At 43.9% G+C, this 22,928-nt stretch overlaps 1 protein-coding gene across 1 annotated transcript in view; it reads left to right on the top strand.

Moving 5' to 3' along the window:
• Positions 1 to 942: 942 nt before the first annotated feature.
• The window catches only part of LOC106577858 (galactose-3-O-sulfotransferase 3-like), a 35,242-nt gene continuing 13,256 nt past the window's right edge, over positions 943 to 22,928 (top strand). The window contains exon 1 of the mRNA XM_014156262.2: positions 943 to 1,315. The gene's annotated coding sequence lies outside the window, so the exon portion shown is untranslated. The remainder of the gene's footprint in view (positions 1,316 to 22,928) is intronic.

Genomic DNA, 22,928 nt, shown 5'->3' with positions numbered 1-22,928 from the left:
GCAAGGTGTGATGTGTAATTAAAACACTTTTTATGGGGGAGACATTTATTTGGTTCCATCAGGCGACATCCTGACAACTGATAAACATAAATGTTCTTGCAACGTTCCCATGTCTAGAACATTAATATCTTATATTCTGCGAACATGGCAACCATGTTCTGTGTATGTTTGGTGGGACTTTGATGGAATATTCTCCTCGCCCACAGAAAACCGGACACATGAATGTTCCATAAAACGCATCCAGAACATTAATGTTGTATATTCTGAAAGCATGGCAAACATTTATTTATTTATTTTTATTTCACCTTTATTTAACCAGGTAGGCTAGTTGAGAACAAGTTCTCATTTACAATTGCGACCTGGCCAAGAATAAAGCAAAGCAGTATGACACAGACAACAACACAGAGTTACACATGGAATAAACAAACATACAGTCAATAATACAGTAGAAAAAGTCTATATACAGTGTGTCTATATAGATATTTTACATGTACATTTTAGTCATTTAGGAGACGCTCTTATCCAGAGCGACTTACAGTAGTGAATGCATACATTTCATACAATTTTTTTTTCTTCCATACTGTCCCCCCGTGGGAATCAAACCCACAACCCTGGCGTTGCAAACACCATGCTTTACCAACTGAGCCACAGGGAAGGCTCCCCTAAGTTGTGTTTGACATTAAGGTAATGTTCTCCTAACTTTAACACCAAATCCCGCTAAAAGGTTCTCAGAAGGTTTTTGCTAACACAGATACAATGTTCCCCTAACAAACAAAAACACTGGACACTCAAACGTTAACGGAATATTACGGGTAACATTACAAAAACGTTCTCTCTTCCTAGAATTGTTAGCTAGGATCCCCGTGTGTGTGCGTGTGTGTGTGAGTGAGTGCGCTAGCTTAGTTCATTCCGCCACCACGACTGGGGGACCGGAGAGCGCGTGCGCGCATTCAGTTTGGCTATTGAAGAAAATCGGTCTCGAAAGAACTGACTGTCTCGATCGTGCACGAGGGATCTCAAAGCATTGATGATAGACAGCGGCAGAGCAGCGCAAGCAGCGACTTGCCGACTGCGACAGCGGGACAGAGCGGCAATTAAATGTAAAACGACCGATTTCACAGCGTTTTCGAAGTCCTAAAGCCCTGTTCCTATCATGAATGAATAGATGACGAAGAGGAACCAGGGAAAGGAAGACTGGAGGTTCGCTTCTCTCATCACGGGGTGCGGGTGAAAGAGGGGTAACATTGGTCAAAAACGTAAAAAGAGAATAACCGCACTATTATCAGTCGCGTCTGTCTGTCGTGAGATGACAAAGGTGGGTGATAAAGAATGTGTCTTTTTGTTTATCTGTAAGAGCACCAGTTTTATTTTAAACCGCGTTTATCGCTATTTCATCAATTTTGATGGGGGATATGTATATGGGTATTTCTGCTGGCATTTCCCCCGGTAGGCTAGTCTAAATCAGAATACCTTATTGTGTCGTTTCATTGTTTTTCCAACGTCACCGCCACTGGTGACCCCCTGCCCCCGGTTTTAAGTCTTTAAATGCTTGGTGCTGCGGTGTTGTCAGTCACAATGATGAACAGGCAACGACGTTCCCATAGGCTGTTGTGACACTGACAAGATACATGGTGCATGTGTCATTTCAACCCGCCAGTTGTTCACTCGCCGGTTCTCATGGTATCATTATTATTGAGTGTGAAATGAATTATCCCAATTCCCAATATTGACAGTTGGGTCTGAGTGCCGTGCTCATATTCGCCCGGTCTTGTCCTGTCCGGTCTATAGACCTCGGACGGTAGGCTACTTTGCGAAGATGTCCAGCAATCTCTTCAAGGAAACTCACAAGTCAATAGATTATGATGCTTTTTCTATCATGATAATCTATCTGAAAGCTGTATGATTGATAATTATAGCCTATCCATTATATTAAATTAAATTGGTTTAAAACTCTCCCCACGTTCATTTTCATGAAAGGAGTTGATCATTTTAGAACATGAGATGGAGAGAGGAAATGGAGAGAGGAATTATTAAAATATGATAAAACATAAAAGAGGTCAAAGATAAGAAATATATTTTAAATGCATATGATTAAATGCAAACTTTAAAAAAAATCTATAGTAATTTCCAACCTATTTGAATTAGTTTGCTATGGGTTTATTTACAGTGGACCTGGCATCTGATCAGTCAATCTACCACAGATTACTTGTTCTCACGCTATTAGCTGTCAGGTTAACAGAAGTGTGATTGTGCTGAATGTTCTCATGTAATTCATTCACTGTCAGATTCGATGTCGTTTGGACGGCAGGTAGCGTAGCGTTTAAGAGCGTTGGGCCAGTAAGCGACAAAATTGCTGTTTAGAATTCCCGAGCTGATTGGCCAAAAATTATTTCGGAGTTCCTTTGAGCAATGCACTTAACCAGAATTGTTCCTGTAAGTTGCTCTGGGTATAAAATGTGACACGAGTGAGGAATATGCCATGTAATGTAGCATACCCCCCCAATCAATTTATTTCAATTGAACGTTTCTGTGTGCGTGCATATGCAGATCCACCACAGTGTATTCAACTGAGGACAAATCAAGTGTATGGAGACCGTTGCACCACAGTATAGCATTAACCCCTAAGCCCAATTCATACAGACTTGTATCTCATTAACTCATTCAGATGTATGACATACACACCACTCTAAATGCTATAGTAACAAGATGCAAAATCATAGGTCATGCACAAGCAGTGTTGTAGGGTGTTGGCTTTGTCTTCCCGGCTGTGGAAACACAATACAGAACAATGAATGTGTGCTCTTGAAGTGACAATTCAGGCTTATGGATAACAGTGATAGCAGCCGCCACACACACACACACGCGTGCGCGCGCTTCCACACGCACAGTTACACACTTTCTCTCTCCCTCCCCCTCTTTCTCTTGCTCTTACTGTCCCCCTCTCTCCCTCCCCATCTCTCTCTCTCTCTACATGTCCCTCTCAATTCAATTCAATTCTCTCTCCCTCTCTCTCCCATCCTACCCCTTTCTCTCTCCCTGTTCCCATCTCCTCTCTTCCTGTTCCCATCTCCTCTCTTCCTGTTCCCATCTCCTCTCTCTCTCCATGTTCCCATCTCCTCTCTCTCGCCCTGTTCCCATCTCATCTTTCTCTACCTGTTCACGTTTCTGTCTCTCTCTCTCTCTCTCTCTCTGACCCCCCCTCCTCTCTCCTCCCTCCCCCTCTCGCTCTTCTTTGCTGTCCCCCCTCTCTCTCGCTCTCTCTCTCACCCCCTCTCTCTCTCTCTCTCTCTCTCTCTCTCCCTTTCTCTTGTTCCCTGTAACCTCCTCTCTCTCTTTCTCTCTTTCTCCCTCGCTCTCTCTAGCTCTCTGTGTCCCTCTCTCTCTACATCTCTCTTTCTCTCACCCACCCTCTCACCCCTCTCTTCTTCTCTATCTCTCTCCCCCTCCCCTCTCTTTCTCTCTTTCTCCCTCGCTCTCTCTAGCTCTCTGTGTCCCTCTCTCTCTACATCTCTCTTTCTCTCACCCACCCTCTCACCCCTCTCTTCTTCTCTATCTCTCTCCCCCTCCCCTCTCTTTCTCTCTTTCTCCCTCGCTCTCTCTAGCTCTCTGTGTCCCTCTCTCTCTACATCTCTCTTTCTCTCACCCACCCTCTCACCCCTCTCTTCTTCTCTATCTCTCTCCCCCTCCCCTCTCTCTCTCTCTCTCGCTCTCTCTCTCTCTCTCTCTCTGTCTCTCTCTCTCTGCCTTTCTCCCTCTCTCAATTCAATTCAAGGACTTTATTGGCATGGGAAACATATGTTAACATCTCTCTCTCTCTCTCTCTCTCTCTCTCTCTCCCCTCTATTCATCTCTCCCCCCCTCCCCCTCTCCCTCTCTCTGCTCAGTGGGAAAGTTAATATGATAAAGTGTGTTTACTCCATCGATCCAGATAACCTTTTACACAGTGGCTTAGACCGCTGGTGTCAAGGGACATATTACTCAGATGTATGTCTAGATTCTGTAGGCTCTATCTGTAGCCTGATCCCAGATCTGTATATGCTTTAGCCAGCTCCTTTGGCTGTTGTTATCATGCCGTACATAGCAATGACAGTCAGAGGAGTACACTAAAGCAGTGGTTTTCAAACCTCTCCTCTGGGACCCCCAGACGATTCACCAAGTCAAGGGCTTGATGATTAGTTGACAAGTTGAATCAGGTGTGCTAGCTGTGGAAGTTAAAATACATGGGACGGCTGGGGGGCCCCGAGGAGAGTTTTGAGAACACCCTGGGCTAAAGCACTTACGGATCTGGGACCAGGCTGCATAGCTCCTCATACCTCATCCCTCTCTGCAGTTTTGTGGTGTGTAATTGTATGGTGTGTGTAGATGTACGGTGTGTAGTTGTGTGGTGTGTAGTTGTGTGGTGTGTAGTTGTGTAGTTGTATGTTGTGTGTAGTTGTATGTTGTGTATGGTGTGTAGTTGTGTGGTGTGTAGTTGTGTGGTGTGTAGTTGTGTAGTTGTATGTTGTGTGTAATTGTGTGGTGTGTAGTTGTGTGGTGTGTAGATGTGTGGTGTGTAGTTGTATGTTGTGTGTAGTTGTAGGGTGTGTGTAGTTGTGTGGTGTGTGGTTGTGTGGTGTGTAGTTGTGTAGTTGTATGTAGTTGTGTGGTGTGTAGATGTGTGGTGTGTAGTTGTATGGTGTGTAGTTGTGAGGTGGCTGGTGGCCTCAGTGCACACTGGCATTTAGAAGGAGTGTGAGCCTGATTACAGACCTGGTGATTAAATATTTACTTGCAGCATCTCAGCAGCCGCAGAGGGGTGTGTGTGTGTGTAAGAGAGAGTGGGGAGACCAAACAAGTGTGTGTGTGTGTGTGTGTTAAATGAGAGATAAAATCAATGTGGTAATGGGGAGTTAGCTACTACAGTTAGGGTCCAGGAGTTTCCCTGACCGCATTGATGGGTTATCCTCTCCTATGTTACCATCTTGCGAAGCGAGCATTCTGCATAGTGCCCACTGTCAGTCTGACAACGTGGCCAAACAGCTAGAGAAACAGATGGGCAGGGTTTGCAGAGCCGAGTGGGAGCCAGAGGTTGGGCGTGTGTCCAGTGGACCCGGGCTGCCCTTGGTGGTGCAAAAACATCATTTTCATCTCTTTGTAGATGTACAGTACAACATCCCCATCCATGGGGACCTGGATTAAACGGACCGTCAGGGATTACTGTTTAAAAAGCCCTGTATCTGGCTGACCTCTATGTCGACTGGGGACTGGGCGCGCGAGACACATGCACGCACGCACGCACATAAACACTCACACAATAAACACAGACAAACACACACACAATACACACAAGGGGTAGGGGGTGAAATAACGGGATGGGTGTGGTTGGCTTTGTATAGCAGGTGTGGATATGGATATTATTTGCCCTCAATTCCTTGTCCTTATTTTGAGCAGCTGTGGCAGAATGATCTCAAGGGATTTTCAGGTCAAATAGAATCTGATCCACCAACATGTTACCAAAAACGTTGAAACTCATAAGCAAAGGTCGTGTTCGAACACGCAAGAATAAAGCAACACGTTTTGAAGCAGAAAATTGTTATTGATCAAGTTTAATCCTGCTTTGTGCCTTCTAAACATGTCTTTGTCCTGATTGGCTGTATGTGGTTGGCACTTTGGGGCGTGGTTGTGATGGTGAAGGTCTGGGGTAGGGGCCTACACCACAGGTGTGGCTGGGGTCCTGGGTGAAGTTTCCCTATAGGTACAGATCTAGGATCAGCGTCCCCATGCCACAGTCCTAACCTTAACCATTAGTAGGTGAAACCAAAGCTGTGACTGGCAGAGTGGGCGTGGCTGTTAGAGTTGCCCTCCAGCTCCACCACTATCATTCTAATGAACCTGAGGAAAGACTACCCCTCGGAGGAAGGAAACACAACACACTTCGCCACGGAGAAATCATCAAACAAACACGTGCCCTGCCGAACGGCTTCCACGTACATAGGTTCAGTTTGGTCCTAGCAGAACTCGGCTAGGAGAAGCGAACATCTGTGCTCGTATACTCGCACTAAAGAGCTTCGCTTGAAAAATGAGAAAAAAACGACAATACTGTTGTTTGTACATCTTGAGCCACAGTAGCAACAACATAGCACTTCATCAAAATATATCAATCAAGAAATCCATTCATTTTGACTTTTTGCAGAGGACATCCTAGTCATGCAATTTTACATCTAGCTAAGATGTTTGGTGTATTACTCGTCAAGTGAAAAAATGTGCATGAAAACTAGAAGTAACTGCAGACAGTAGGGCCTCTCTGCTGCTGCGCTCTCTCCTCTCTCTCGTTGAATGACAGCAAACACTTCATTGAAGAATCCCGTCCATACTTCCCACCCCTACTGTTGACCAATCACTGACGAAGGGGCGTAGACTTCGGGTCCCCAATTTCGACTTGCCTCAAGAAAAAATGTTGTGTGCTCAAACAGCAAAATGAACAAAAACATATACAGTTGAAGTCAGAAGTTTACAGACACTTAGGTTGGAGCCATTAAAACTCGTTTTTCAACAACTCCACACATTTCTTGTTAACAAACTATAGTTTTGGCAAGTCAGGTAGGACATCTACTTTGTGCATGACACAAGTAATTTTTCCAACAATTGTTTACAGACAGATTATTTCACTTATAATTCACTGTATCTGTCACGGCTGTCAAAAGGAGCAGACCAAAGTGCAGCGTGGTTGTAGTTCCACATTTTATTAAATCCGTGAAACTTTGCAATACATAAATAACTGAAATTAACAAAACAACAAACCGTGACGCAGAGAGAAACAAACACTACTCAAAATATATTAACCCACAAAAACCCAGGAAGAAAAACCCCTACTTAAATATGATCTCCAATCAGAGACATCGAGGACCAGCTGCCTCCAATTGGATATCAACCCAAAAAACCCAACATAGAAATAGAAACCTAGAACATAAACATAGAAATACAAAATATAGAAAAACACAAAACACCCCCTGTCACGCCCTGACCTACTCTACTATAGAAAATGACATCTTACTAGGATCAGGACGTGACAGTATCCCAATTCCAGTGGGTCAGAAGTTTACATACACTAAGTTGACTGTGCCTTTAAACAGCGTGGAAAATTCCAGAAAATGATGTCATGGCTATAGAAGCTTCTGATAGGCTAATTTACATAATTTGAGTCAATTGGAGGTGTACCTGTTGATGTATTTCAAGATCTACCTTCAAACTCAGTTCCTCTTTGCTTGACATCATGGGAAAATCAAAAGAAATCGGTCAAGACCTCAGAAAAGAAATTGTAGACCTCCACAAGTCTGGTTCATCCTTGGGAGTAATTTCCAAATGCCTGAAGATACCACGTTCATCTGTACAAACAATAGTACGCAAGTATAAACACTATGTGTCATGACTTCTACCGAAGTCGATGCCCCTCCTTGCTCGGGTGGTGCTCGGCGGTCGACGTCACCGGTCTTCTAGCCATCATTGATCAGTTTTTCATTTTCCATTGGTTTTGTCTTGTCTTCCTACACACCTGGTTCCCATCCCATTCATTACATGTTGTGTATTTAACCCTCTGTTTTCCCTCATCCTTGTCGGTGATTGTTTGTGAGTTATGTACACATGTATTTTGTATCGGTGGGTAACGGGTTATTTTTACCCATGTTATTTGTGTACTTTGGTTTTGGAGTTAGTTTTTTTGTTAATTAAAATACTCCAGTTTAACCAAGTTGGTTTCTCCTGCGCCTGACTTCCCTGCCACCTACAAACATGACTATGACACTATGGGACCACACAGCCGCCATAACGCTCAGGAAGAAGACGCGTTCTGTCTCCTAGAGATGAACGTACTTTGGTGCGAAAAGTGCAAATCAATCCCAGAACAACAGCAAAGGACCTTGTGAAGATGCTGGAGGAAACAGGTACAAAAGTATCGATATCCTCAGTAAAACGAGTCCTATATCGATATAACCTGAAAGGCCGCTCAGCAAGGAAGATGCCACTGCTCCAAAACCGCCATAAAAAAGCCAGACTATGGTTTGCAACTGCACATGGGGACAACGATCGTACTTTTTGGAGAAATGTTCTCTAGTCTGATGAAACAAAAATAGAACTGTTTGGCCATAATGACCATCATTATGTTTGGAAGAAAAAGGGGGAGGCTTGCAAGCGAGGAACACCATCCCAACCGTGAAGCACGGGGTTAGCAGCATCATGTTGTGGGGGTGCTTTGTTGCAGGAGGGACAGGTGCACTTAACAAAATAGATGGCATCATGAAGAGAGAAAAGTATGTGGATATATTGAAGCAACATCTCAAGACATCAGTCAGGAAGTTAAAGCTTGGTTGCAAATGGGTCTTCCAAATGGCCAATGAGCCCAAGCATACTTCCAATGTTGTGGAAAAATGGCTTAAGGACAACAAAGTCAAGGTATTGGAGTGGCCATCACTTTGCCCTGACCTCAATCCTACAGAAAATGTGTGGGCAGAACTGAAAAAGCGTGTGCGAGCAAGGAGGCCTACAAACCTGACTCAGATACACCAGCTCTGTCAGGAGGAATGGGCCAAAATTCACCCAACTTATTGTGGGAAGCTTGTGGAAGGCTACATGAAACGTTTGACCCAAGTTAAACAATTTTAAAGGCAATGCTACCAAATACTAATTGAGTGTATGTAAACTTCTGACCCACTGGGAATGTGATGAAAGAAATAAAAGCTGAAATAAGTCATTCTCTCTACTATTATTCTGACATTTCACGTTCTTAAAAAAATATGGTGATCATAACTGACCTAAGACAGGTATTTTTAATAGGATTAAATGTCAGGAATTGTGAAAAATTGAGTTTAAATGTATTTGGCTTAGGTGTGTATAAACTTCCGACTTCGACTGTATTATTTTGTCATGATATATATGCAAACTGTTTAGACTGGGAAGCATGCGGCAGGCTTTAGCCCGGCGCACAATGATGATGTAACTGAACAGCACCAGCGGCAATATGCCATCTGGGCTCACTCTAGAATTCTCATCGGGCCTGACATTTCGATCCCAGTCTGACCCAAGTCCTGTGAGCTGAAGCCATTGCTCAGTCCAACAACACAGAAATTAAATGTGCCCGAACCCGAAATAAATCCTGATTTCTACAAACCAGTATATTGATATTAACTTGTTGATTTTAACTTTTAACTGGTGCTGAGAACAATGCGGTGGAGGCGGGCAGCAGCGGATTGAGGAGACAAAGAAACATCCGTTGGGCCTAGAAAAAACGCAGAGGAAATATGACCTAGTTATGATCAACCTAATGAAGCAAATGTTGGAATAAAGGAGACTAATGCAATTGAAGGCATGTACACTAGCTCATCTTGATAAATCAATGTCCGATTTTTGTTTGGATATTTGGTAACAACTAAGCAGGGAAAATGTTAGCTAAATTGAGGTGAGTGCTCATCTTCACTCTAGTTTGCGCATATATTAATAAACAGAACATTTTGCTAGCATGTTATGTACTTCTCCACAGTAGTCTGTTCTACTCCCTAACAAAAGCTTGTGACTTGTCTGATAATCAGTCAATGTGATTTCGTTTCACTAAATCTCTTTCTGTATATTTGGTTCATTGATCTCTCACTGGGCGTGTGGAGGTGGTAGCTAATTTATTTGTTTGCTCATCTATCACTTTTCAGAAACGTTTAGCGTGCAATAATGTAGCCTAAATCAAATGTATTATTATTTTTCTCGACTCACCTAGCAGCCTCAAATAATCTATCCGCCATTGAGCTGTGAGAAAGCGTCATGTCTTAACGTAACTCTTCCTACTTCTATATAATCATTCATTCATTCATGTCATTACACAGTATGAGTCATTCATGTCTTTAAATATTTTGAAATGAAATAACAAATGGAGCCTTGTGTAATGAACACGATGGGAGACAGAGAGCTGGTTTCAAGCGCAGGGCGCAGCAGGTGTTTATTGGTAAAGGACCACAGGAGGAGGCAGGTAGCTGGGTCCAGGGGCAGGCAGAAGGTCATACACAGGGGTCCAAAAGGGCAACAGTACAGGCAGGGAAAGGCTAGTGACGTTGTCCAGGAGATCAGGTAATAGGTAGAGAACAGGAAATGCAGGGAATAAGCAAAAGGCGTCGTTAGTGAGTCAGGCAAAACTATCATACATGGGAGTAGTAAATCACAGGGAATTCCCAGCACCCTGAAAGACGTGTCACAAATCAAACAATACCTCACAGTGATGGGGTGCAAAGAACTGAATGAAATAGTGTGTGATAATGACATACAGGTGTGTGAACAGGTGATTAGAATTCAGGTGATTGGGATTTGGAGAGTGAGCTGCGTTCAGGGGATCTAGGTGTTTGAGAGTGTGAGTTGGAAAGTGGGCTGGAAAGTGAGCTGCGTTCATGGGATCTAGGTATTTGAGAGTGTGAGCTGGAAAGTGGGCTGGAAAGTGAGCTGCGTTCAGGAGATCTACGTGTTTGAGGGTGTGAGCTGGAAAGTGGGCTGGAAAGTGAGCTGCGTTCAGGAGATCTACGTGTTTGAGGGTGTGCGTTGGACGCAGACGTTACACCTTGAATAATGAAGCAATAAATATATAACTTGATTTTCATCCAAACTCCTATTTGAATAATCGCTCAAAAGCCCAGTGTTTTAAATGTATGTTTGATTAGAAAAACATTTGGATCAGTTATGGGTCTACTTTTGATAGTTTACAAGGTCCAGCAAGGCGCATTAGCAGGGCAGTCATAGGGTGCATTTTGTTAGGATGTATCAGTGATAACAGATGCCATTAAAATATGGTCTTCTTCTGTACTGAGATGCGCTGCCTGTCATGGTCTTGTGGCTCATCATTCTCCCGAAGTGCACTCCAGCCTATTCGTATCAAAAATTGAAACATTTCAATCAAATTTCTCTGGCCCAGCCAATATTGGAGACCTGGTGTGTCTACAACTGCTGTGGCTGAGAGAGAGCTAAAAGGTGTACAGACACACACCGTTTTTTTTTTCTTAAGCCAGTAAGACAACCCGGAAACCCACCGGGTACTCTGAATAATACTGTGAGTTGCCGTGAATTCATTTTGGACTTGGGGACTGTGAAGAGATCCCTGGTATGCCATGTCTTGTGGGTTGTGCATGGGTGTCTGAGCTGAATGTGATTTCATTATGCAGACAATCTGGAATTTTCATCACAGTAATATTTCTCATAAAAACTAGAAGAGAAGAAGTTAATCTCTCGTCAACCCTCAACCAGGAAAGACTGGCATGCATGTTGTTGATGTTAGTTCTGTATGTGCAGTTCAGGTCAAGGTGTGCTGCTCTGTTTTGAGCCAGCTGCAGCTTTGCTAGATCTTTCTTTGCTGCACCTGACCTTATTACCAGGAAGTAATCAAGATGGGACAAGATCAGAGCCTGAACAACTAGTACGGTTGATATTTGTGTCAAAAACGGAGAGAACAATATTTTTATAACAGTCATACATAAGACCGGGCCGGGCCGTCGGACACCGTCGGGTTCAGGCTGAGAATGAGAACTCTAGCTGACACAGGCCTACAAGAACAAACTGGATTGGCCGCCCAGTTACAGAGTCCAGTATCAGGACCAATTCTGTGGAAAGCCCCATTGGATATCCACAGGTGTCATAACAGACAACTAGACCTTTCACTGCTTAATAAAATGCAGTAGGATGTTTCAAACAACTTGTTTTTTATTCAAACAAATCCTTACTAGCAGCAGAAGTCAAAAACATTATTTTTTAACAGTTTTTCAACACAACAAACAATGCTCAAACAGAGTAGATAATTTGCGATGACAACAGGTTAAACTGCAGTGTACAGTTGAAAATACTGATGAAAGAAAACAGATAAAACATTAATAAAATAATAGTGTATAGGTAAAGGTGTAAAGGTCTTTCCCCTTGAGGGGCATGACTGACTGGCGGGGGTCAGTAATACCGTTACCGTAATAAATTATTATCTTCCAACTGACCTGGCTCGGTGCGGAGCAGTGTGTGAGTGTGAGAGAGAGAGTGGTGCAGAGCGACTCTCCCCTAGGGTGTCTGGAGGATTAATTAGTCTCTCCTCGGATGGAGGGTCTCTGTAACCTATGCGTCGCTGTTTGTAACATTGTTTTGTGGGGAAAAATATATACATTCTGCGCATTCATTTTGTGAAGAAGATGAATTCTCTTCTCTTCCTATAACACCTGCACCCCTTCCTCCTACACCTCCTCCTCCTGGTTGGTGTAGAGAAGAAGTTAGAGGACCGCCACCTCCTCCTCCTGGTTGGTGTAGAGGAGAAGTTAGAGGACCTCCACCTCCTCCTGGTTGGTGTAGAGGAGAAAGAGGACCGCCACCTCCTCCTCCTGGTTGGTGTAGAGGAGAAAGAGGACCGCCACCTCCTCCTCCTGGTTGGTGTAGAGGAGAAGTTAGAGGACCTCCACCTCCTCCTGGTTGGTGTAGAGGAGAAGTTAGAGGACCTCCACCTCCTCCTCCTGGTTAGTGTAGAGGAGAAGTTAGAGGACCTCCACCTCCTCCTCCTGGTTAGTGTAGAGGAGAAAGAGGACCTCTACCTCCTCCTCCTGGTTGGTGTAGAGGAGAAGTTAGAGGACCTCCACCTCCTCCTCCTCCTGGGTGGTGTAGAGGAGAAGTTAGAGGACCTCCACCCCCTCCTCCTGGTTGGTGTAGAGGAGAAGTTAGAGGACCTCCATGTCCTCCTCCTCCTGGCTGGTGTAGAGGAGAAGTTAGAGGACCGCCACCTCCTCCTGGCTGGTGTAGAGGAGAAGTTAGAGGACCTCCACCTCCTCCTCCTGGTTGGTGTAGAGGAGAAGGTAGAGGACCTACACCTCCTCCTGGTTGGTGTAGAGGAGAAGTTAGAGGACCTCCACCCCCTCCTCCTGGCTGGTGTAGAGGAGAAGTTATAGGACCTCCACCTCCTCCTCCTGGTTGGTGTAGAGGAGAAGGTAGAGGACCTCCACCTCCTCCTCCTCCTGGCTGGTGTAGAAGAGAAGTTAGAGGACCAGAGTATTTAGCGCCCGGCGAGCCACTAGAGTTAGAGGAAGCTCGAGTGGCATGTTGAATCTGATTACCGTCTTTTAGAGCTCAGCAGCGAGATATCACATTTACTGCTGCCTGCAGCCCTCCCTCTCTCACGCTTCCCCCCCTCTCTCCATCACATCCCCGTTTCTCTTCTCTCTCCTTCTCTCCTTTTTATTTGTTTCTCTCCCGGTTCCCTTTCTCTGCCCCCTCTCTCTTTTTTATTTCCTCCCCCCTCTCTTCATCACCATCTGTCTCTCTCCTTTCCTTCTTCTTGAACACCACATCTCTGTCAGAGGCTATGTGCCATCTGCTCTGGCATTTTTAGAATTAGGAGAACTTGTGGGAACAGCACATTTATTGTTACATCACAATTAATAATTCAAACAACCCCACTGGCAAACTCACAGGCACTAGCCTGAGCCCAGATCAGTTTTTACTGTTTTGCCATAGCCTTGGCACTCATTGTCACGCAAGACAGCACAAACAGATCTGGGATCAGGCTACACTCACGTGTCTATGAGGCATTACAGTACAATACATGGTATACATCCTACAGAGGAAATAAGTTCAGACAAGTGGAGCTGTATATAAGTGACTCTCATAGGAAATAAGTACCAAGGAAATGACCCCTTCATCATCGTCATCATCAGTTTGACCTATGACCTTTACCCCCTGACCTTTGTGGCATGTGTGTGTGTATGTTGTGTGTGTCTTCGGATCAGCTGGTGTTATTTGTTTCTTATTCAAGCAATTATGTTCTTAGATCCTTAGAGGTGGTTTAATAAGGAGTCTCTGTCAATATGATAAATGGGAGATGCTTACTTTGAAAATAATTGCATCTGGACTGGACAGAGTTTTCTTTACATGGCATTTAATCATTAAAATGTAGTTTCAATGTGTGATTTTGGTAACATATTGATCCAGCTTTCTGTTTCCATATTAGACATCATTAAAAGTTATGTTAAAGTTGCAACCATAGCAAACATCATATTAATAGTATGAGTATATATACATATAATAGTATATATATATATATATATATATATATATATATATATATATATGACTTGCAAAAGTATTCATCCCCCTTGGCATTTTTCCTATTTTGTTGCATTAATTAAAACCTGTAATTTAAATGGATTTTTATTTGGATTTCATGAAATGGACATACATAATCCAAATTGGTGAAGTGAAATGAAAAAAATGACTTGTTTCAAAAAATTCTAAAAAATATAAAGCGGAAAAGTGGTGTGTGCATATGTATTCACCCCCTTTGCTATGAAACCCCTAAATAAGATCTGGTGCAATCAATTACATTCAGAAGTCACATAATTAGTTAAATAAAGTCCACCTGTGTGCAATCTTAGTGTCACATGATCTGTCACATGCTCTCAGTATATATATACACACCTGTTCTGAAAGGACCCAGAGTCTGCAACACCACTAAGCAAGGGGCACCACCAAGCAAGCGGCACCATGAAGACCAAGGAGCTCTCTAAACAGGTCAGGGACAAAGTTGTGGAGAAGTACAGATCAGGGTTGGGTTATGAAAAAAAAACGAAACTTTGAACATCCCACAGAGCACCATTAAATCCATTATTAAAAAAATGGAAATAATATGGCACCATAACAAACCTGCCAAGACTCACGGACCAGGCAAGGAGGGCATTAATCAGAGGCAACAAAAAAAACAAAGATAACCCTGAAGGAGCTGCAAAACTCCACAGTGGAGATTGGAGTATCTGTCCATTGGACCACTTTAAGCTGTACACTCCACAGAGCTGGGCTTTACGGAAGAGTGGCCAAAAAAAAAGCCTTTGCTTAAAGAAAAAAATAAGCAAACACGTTTGGTGTTTCGCCAAAAGGCGTGTGGGAGACTTCCCAAACATATGGAAGAAGGTACTCTGGTCAGATGAGACTAAAATTGAGCTTTTTGACCATCAAGGAAAACGCTATGTCTGGCGTAAACCCAACACCTCTCATTACCCCGAGAAAACCATCCCCACAGTGAATCATGGCGGTGGCAGCATCATGCTGTGGGGATGTTTTTCATTAGCAGGGACTGGGAAACTGGTCAGAATTGAAGGAATGATGGATGGGGCTAAATACAGGGAAATTCTTGAGGGAAACCTATTTCAGTCTGCCAGAGATTTGAGACTGGGACGGAGGTTCACCTTCCAGCAGGACAATGACCCTAAGCCTACTGCTAAAGCAACACTCGAGTGGTTTAAGGGAAAACATTAAATGTACTGGAAGGGCCAAGTCAAAACACAGACCTCAATCCAATTGAGAATCTGTGGTATGACTTAAAGATTGCTCTACACCAGTAGAACCCATCCTACTTGAAGAAGCTGGAGCAGTTTTGCCTTGAAGAATGGGCAAAAATCCCAGTGGCTAGATGTGCCAAGCTTATAGAGACATACCCCAAGAGACTTGCAGCTGTAATTGCTGCAAAACGTGGCTCTACAAGGTATTGACTTTGGGGGGGTGAATAGTTATGCACACTCAAGTTTTCTGTTTTTTATGTCTTATTTCTTGTTTGTTTCACCAAAAATATTTTGCATCTTCAAAATGTTAGATATGTTATGTGAATCAAATGAGACAAACCCCACAATAATCTATTTTAATTCCAGGTTGTAAGAAAACAAAATAGATAAAAAGGCCAAGGGGGGTGAATACTTTCACAAGGCACTGTGTGTATATATACATATAAAATACCAGTCTCAACATCAACAGTGAAGAGACGACTCCGGGATGCTGGCCTTCTAGGCAGAGTTGCAAAGAAAAATCCATATCTCAGACTGGCCAATAAAAGATTAAGATGGGAAAAAGAATACAGACACTGGATCGAGGAACTCTGCCTTGAAGGCCAGCATCCCGGAGTCGCCTCTTCACTGTTGACGTTGAGACTGGTGGTTTGCGGGCACTATTTAATGAAGCTGCCAATTGAGGACTTGTGAGGCGTCTGTTTCTCAAACTAGACACTCTAATGTACTTGTCCTCTTGCTCAGTTGTGCACCAGGGCCTCCCACTCCTCTTTCTATTCTGGTTAGAGCCAGTTTGCGCTGTTCTGGGAAGGGAGTAGTACACAGCATTGTACGAGATCTTCAGTTTCTTGGCAATTTTTCACATGGAATAGCCTTCATTTCTCATAACAAGAATAGACTGATGAGTTTCAGAAGAAAGGGATTTGTTTCTGGCCATTTTGAGCCTGTAGTTGAACCCACAAATGCTGATGCTCCAGATAGTCTAATGATTTCTAATCATCAATTAGCCTTTTAAAATGATAACTTAGATTAGCTAACACAACATTCCATTGGAACACGAGTGATGGTTGCTGATAATGGGCCTCTGTACGCCTATGTAGATATTCCATAAAAAACCTGCAGTTTCCAGCCTGTCACAACTTCCGCCGAAGTCGGCTCCTTTCCTTGTTCGGGCAGCATTCGGTGGTCGACGTCACCGGCTTTCTAGCCATCGCCGCTCCATTTTTCATTTATCCATTTGTTTTGTCTTGTTTCCTGCACACCTGGTTTTCATTCCCCAATCACACTACATGTATTTATTCCTCTGTTCCCCCTCATGTCTTTGTGTGATATTGTTTTGTGTTACGTGTCAATTTTGACACGCTAGACTGGTGTTCATTTATTCCGTGTTTTATCCCGAGGTATGTTTATTTGTTTGAACATAATTATTGTGATTGTTTGCGCGTTTAGCACTTTTGCCAATTGGCTGGAGGTTTCGACGCAGTGGCGTCCGTCTGTTGGTTTCTCCTGCCTAAATAAAGTGTGTGCCTGTTCACAACTCTCTGCTCTCCTGCACCTGACTCCGCTCCCAGTATGCACACCATTGACACAGCCACAATATTAATTTTCAACATTAACAATATCTACACTGTATTCCGGATCAATTTGATGTTATTTTAATGGACAAAAAATGTGATTTTCTTTCAAAAACAAGGACATTTCTTAGTGACCCCAAACTTTTGAATGGTAGTGTATATACACTTACTCATTCAGGGGTTTTTCTTTATTTTAAGTTTTCCGAATTGACTGACCATCATGTCTTAATGTAATGATGGACTGTCATTTCTCTTTGCTTATTTGAGCTGTTCTTGCCATAATATGGACTTAATCTTTTACCAAATAGGGCTATCTTCTGTATACCACCCCTACCTTGTCATAACACAACTGATTGGCTCAAACGCATTAAGATGGAAAGAAATTCCACAAATTAACTTTTAACAAGGCACACCTGTTAATTGAAATGCATTCATGAAGCTGGTTGAGAGAATGCCAAGAGTGTGCAAAGCTGTTATCAAGGCAAAGGGTGGCTACTTTGAAGAATCTCAAATCTCAAATATATTTTGATTTGTTTAACACTTTTTTGGTTGCTACATGATTCCATATGTGTTATTTCATAGTTTTGATGTCTTCAATATTATTCTAAACTCAGCAAAAAAAGAAACAACCCTTTTTCAGGACCCTGTCTTTCAAAGATAATTCGTAAAAATCAAAATAACTTCACAGGTATTCATTTTAAAGGGTTTAAACACTGTTTCCCATGCTTGTTCAATGAACCATAAACAATTAATGAACATGCACCTGTGGAACTGTCGTTAAGACACTAACGGCTTACAGACGGTAGGCAATTAAGGTCACAGTTATGAAAACTTAGGACACTAAAGAGGCCTTTCTACTGACTCTGAAAAACACCAAAAGAAAGATGCCCAGGGTCCCTGCTCGTCTGCGTGAATGTGCCTTAGGCATGCTGCAAGGAGGCATGAGGACTGCAGATGTGGCCAGGGCAATAAATTACAATGTCCGGAATGTGAGATGCCTAAGACAGCGCTACAGGGAGACATGACGGACAGCTGCTTGTCCTCACAGTGGGAGAACACGTGTAACAACACCTGCACAGGATCGGTACATCCGAACATCACACCTGGGGGACAGATACAGGATGGCAACAACAACTGCCCGAGTTACGCCAGGAACGCACAATCCCTCCATCAGTGCTCAGACTGTCTGCAATAGGCTGAGAGAGGCTGGACTAAGGGCTTGTAGGCCTGTTGTAAGGCAGGTCCTCACCAGACATCACCGACAACTACGTCGCCTATGGGCACAAACCCACCGTCGCTGGACCAGACAGAACTGGCAAAAAGTGCTCTTCAATGACCAGTCGCGGTTTTGTCTCACCAGGGTTGATGGTTGGATTCGCGTTTATCATCGAAGGAATGAGCGTTAAACCGAGGCCTGTACTCTGGAGCGGGATCGATTTGGAGGTGGAGGGTCGGTCATGGTCTGGGCCCTGTGTGTCACAGTATCATCGGACTGAGCTTGTTGTCATTGCAGGCAATCTCAATGCTGTGCGTTACAGGGGAGACATCCTCCTCCCTCATGTGGTACCCTTCCTGCTGGCTCATCCTGACATGACCCTGCAGCATGACAATGCCACCAGCCATACTGCTCATTCTGTGCGTGACTTCCTGCAAGACAGAAATGTCAGTGTTCTCCCATGGCCAGCGAAGAGCCCGGATCTCGTCTGGGACCTGTTGGAACGGAGGGTGAGGGTGAGGGCATTCCCCCCAGAAATGTCCGGGAACTTGCAGGTGTCTTTGTGGAAGAGTGGGGTAACATCTTCCAGCAAGAACTGGCAAATCTGGTGCAGTCCATGAGGAGGAGATGCACTGCAGTACTTAATGCAGCTGGTGGTTACACCAGATACTGACTGTTACTTTTTGATCCCCCCCCCTTTGTTCAGGGACACATTATTCCATTTCTGTTAGTCAAATGTCTGTGGAACATGTTCAGTTTATGTCTCAGTTGCTGAATCTTGTTATGTTCATACAAATATTTACACATGTTAAGTTTGCTGAAAATAAACGCAGTTGATAGTGAGAGGACATTTCATTTTTTACAATGTTTACAATGTAGAAAATACTCAAAATAAAGAAAAACCCTTGAGTCAGTAGGCGTGTCCAAACTTTTGACTGGTACTGTATATATATATATATATAGTTTTAGTCACAATAATATTAATCACTATGTAGAAATCATGACGATCGCTGTGTGTGTGTGTGTGTGTGTGTGTGTGTGTGTGTGTGTGTGTGTGTGTGTGTGTGTGTGTGTGTATCCTACTTTCCCCGACATCCCAGTTAATGGTGTGTTTATTTGTCTCCCTCTACATTAATACAACAAACAAATAAAATACATCTGAAATCCCCCCCACACACACATGCACGCACACACTGTATTCTACATCTACACGCCAATCAACAAACCACGACCTCTTTCATGTTCTTACTGTCTAACCTCACGTTGCTTTGCTTGCTGCTGCTCTTTCATCCTAAACACAGTGTTCTGGGCTGAGACAAACCAAGCTCTTTCATCCTAAACACAGTGTTCTGGGCTGAGACAAACCAAGCTCTTTCATCCTAAACACAGTGTTCTGGGCTGAGACAAACCAAGCTCTTTCATCCTAAACACAGTGTTCTGGGCTGAGAGAAACCAAGCTCTTTCATCCTAAACACAGTGTTCTGGGCTGAGACAAACCAAGCTCTTTCATCCTAAACACAATGTTCTGGGCTAAGAGAAACCAAGCTCTTTCATCCTAAACACAGTGTTCTGGGCTGAGACAAACCAAGCTCTTTCATCCTAAACACAGTGTTCTGGGCTAAGAGAAACCAAGCTCTTTCATCCTAAACACAGTGTTCTGGGCTGAGACAAACCAAGCTCTTTCATCCTAAACAGTGTTATGGGCTGAGAGAAACCAAGCTCTTTCATCCTAAACAGTGTTATGGGCTGAGAGAAACCAAGCTCTTTCATCCTAAACACAGTGTTCTGGGCTGAGAGACACCGAGCTCTTTCATCCTAAACACAGTGTTCTGGGCTGAGACAAACCAAGCTCTTTCATCCTAAACACAGTGTTCTGGGCTGAGAGACACCGAGCTCTTTCATCCTAAACACAGTGTTCTGGGCTGAGACAAACCAAGCTCTTTCATCCTAAACACAGTGTTCTGGGCTGAGAGACACCAAGCTCTTTCATCCTAAACACAGTGTTCTGGGCTGAGAGACACCAAGCTCTAGCTGCCCAGGCTTTGGTCCAATCTATCAACCACGACAGACGTGTATCAACCACACACGCACACACACACACACAGCGCTGCTTTTGGCCCTGCGATCACTGGTAAGTGCTGTTGTGCTTAAAGGCAGGGTTAGGCTGTGTGTGTGTGTGTGTGTGTGTGTGTAGAGAGAGGGCAATGTGAAGAGCTTGATACTGTTTACAATTATCTCGCTAAATTAGATGCAGGTTTGCACAACAGCATTGTGATAACTCACTGTGCTTGGCAGTGCGACAGCATCGTGGTAACTGACTGTGCTTGGCAGTGCGACAGCATCGTGGTAACTGACTGTGCTTGGCAGTGCGACAGCATCGTGGTAACTGACTGTGCTTGGCAATGCGACAGCATCGTGGTAACGGACTGTGCTTGGCAGTGCGACAGCATCGTGGTAACTGACTGTGCTTGGCAGTGCGACAGCATCGTAATAACTGACTGTGCTTGGCAGTGCGACAGCATCGTGGTAACTGACTGTGCTTGGTAGTGCGACAGCATCGTGGTAACTGACTGTGCTTGGCAGCATGTGTGTGAAAGTGGTTCAAGTGTGTTTCGGAGAAGAGGGACCTGAAGCGTAAACTAATTTGGTGATGAGGATGCGTATTATGTAAATGAACAGCTGACCTGTCAGTTCAAGCAGAGGCCAACCCCCCCCCCACACACACACACACACAAACACACACACACACAAACACACACACACACAGACACACACAGACAGACACACACACACAGATAGACAGACAGACAGACGGACAGACCTAAATGCTTTATTTGGGGTGAATTATCCTTCCGCCATCCAAAACAACGAAAGTGGAGCAATCTTTTTGAGTGTTTTAGAGAATTAGGATCAGTTTTTGGGCTCTATTTCAGATAGAAACTGAGTCAGTAATGGTCTGTTTGGGTGATTCAAAAGACTCACAGACCGTTTTTCTAATTCACGATTATGAGAAAAAAAATGATGATTGTTGTTTCCCAAATTGCTTATATGTTTGTTGTTCAATTGTATTTTTCTATAAATGGCAATGTCATATTTGGGAACATTTGAAACGCTTTTATATAACCTACTTTTACTCTCCCTCTCCCTCTCGTTCTGTCTCTTTCTCCATCTTGTTCTTTCTCTCTCTTCTCTCTCTCTCTCCTCTCTGGGAGTGTTGTTCCTTCATAGATGCAGCAAAACAGCAATACACGTCTCAGGACCACAGAGTTTGTCTCAGTGTGTCTGGCTAATAGGGTGTGGCCCAAGACAACGGTTGCATCCCAAATTAAATCCAATTTCCTAAATAGTGCACTACTTTTAACCAGAGCACTATGGGTAGCCCTGTAGTGCACTATAGAGGAAATAGTGTGTCAGAAAGTGAATGGGCTTACTGTAGGGAGAAGGGGTTGGGGCGAGGAGAAGGGGAGGGGGTAGAGGCGAGGGGAGAAGGGATTGGGCCGGAGGGGAAAGGGAGGGGAGGGGGTAGAGGTGGGGGGTGTAGAAGGATGGGGGGATGACGAGAGAGGAGAAAGGATGAGTGTGGGGTACGTGAGGGTATGAAGAAAAGGTTGGGAATGGAGGGGGTAGAAAGGATGGAGGAGGAGGGAGGAGGTTTTTCAGAAGAGCAGATAAAGAGAGGGGGATAGAGGGTGGGAGGGAGGGAGGCAGGGGAAGAGAAGGATTGGGAGGCTGTGCAAAGGACAATTTCAAGCCATCGTATTATATCAGATAGATTCTGTAAGATAATGACAGCAAACAGAAAAGTCGAGGATTTCTTGGATTTCTTAGAACTGGGGCCGTACGTATCAAGCATATCAGAGCAGGAGTGCTTATTTAGGATTATTTTTGCCTTTTAGATCAAAATGAATAAGATGACATAGATAGGTGGGACCTGATCCTAGATCAGTACTCCTACTATGAGACGATTAATGCTAATACAAAAATTATGTCACATTAAAGGGATACTTCGGGATTTTGGCAATGAAGTATAACAGAGAGGCACATCCCAAAAAGTCAATACTCTACTTAAATGGATACTTCTGATTTTGGCAATGAAGCCCTTTATTTACTTCCCCACAGATGAACTGATGGATACCATTTTTATGTCTCAAATCAAACCAAATTTTAGTTTGAAAGAAGTTTCTACTGGATGCAGAGACATAAAAATGGTATCCATGAGTATCCCTTTAAGTAGTGGATAGATGTTTCTTTTGCCTCTGGATTTCTCTATTCGTTATTCCAGTAATGTGACGCCATAGATACAGAAGGGCTGCTGCATTACTATGTTTTTATTAATGTGGTCTCTGACAGACATTTCTCTCTCTCTCTCTCTCTCTCTCTCTACCCTCTCTTTTGTCTCTATCTCTCTACCCCCTCTCTCTCTCTCTCTCTCTACCCCCTCTCTCTCTCTCTCTCTCTCTCTCTACCCTCTCTTTCTCTCTCTACCCCCTCTCTCTCTCTCTCTCTCTCTACCCCCCTCTCTCTCTCTCTCTCTCTACCCTCTCTCTCTCTCTCTCTCTCTCTACCCCCTCTCTCTCTCTCTCTCTCTCTCTCTCTACCCCCTCTCTCTCTCTCTCTCTCTCTACCCCCTCTCTCTCTCTCTCTCTCTCTCTCTCTCTACCCCCTCTCTCTCTCTCTCTCTCTCTCTCTCTACCCCCTCTCTCTCTCTCTCTCTCTACCCCTCTCTCTCTCTCTCTACCCTCTCTCTCTCTCTCTCTCTCTCTCTCTCTCTCTCTCTCTCTCTCTCTCTCTCTCTACCCCCTCTCTCTCTCTCTCTCTCTCTCTCTCTACCCCCTCTCTCTC

Source organism: Salmo salar, chromosome ssa18 (assembly GCF_905237065.1).
Source record: "Salmo salar chromosome ssa18, Ssal_v3.1, whole genome shotgun sequence".
Lineage (NCBI taxonomy): Eukaryota > Metazoa > Chordata > Actinopteri > Salmoniformes > Salmonidae > Salmo > Salmo salar.
Note: the sequence above shows the minus strand (reverse complement) of the source record. Positions and strands in the feature narration are given on the sequence as shown.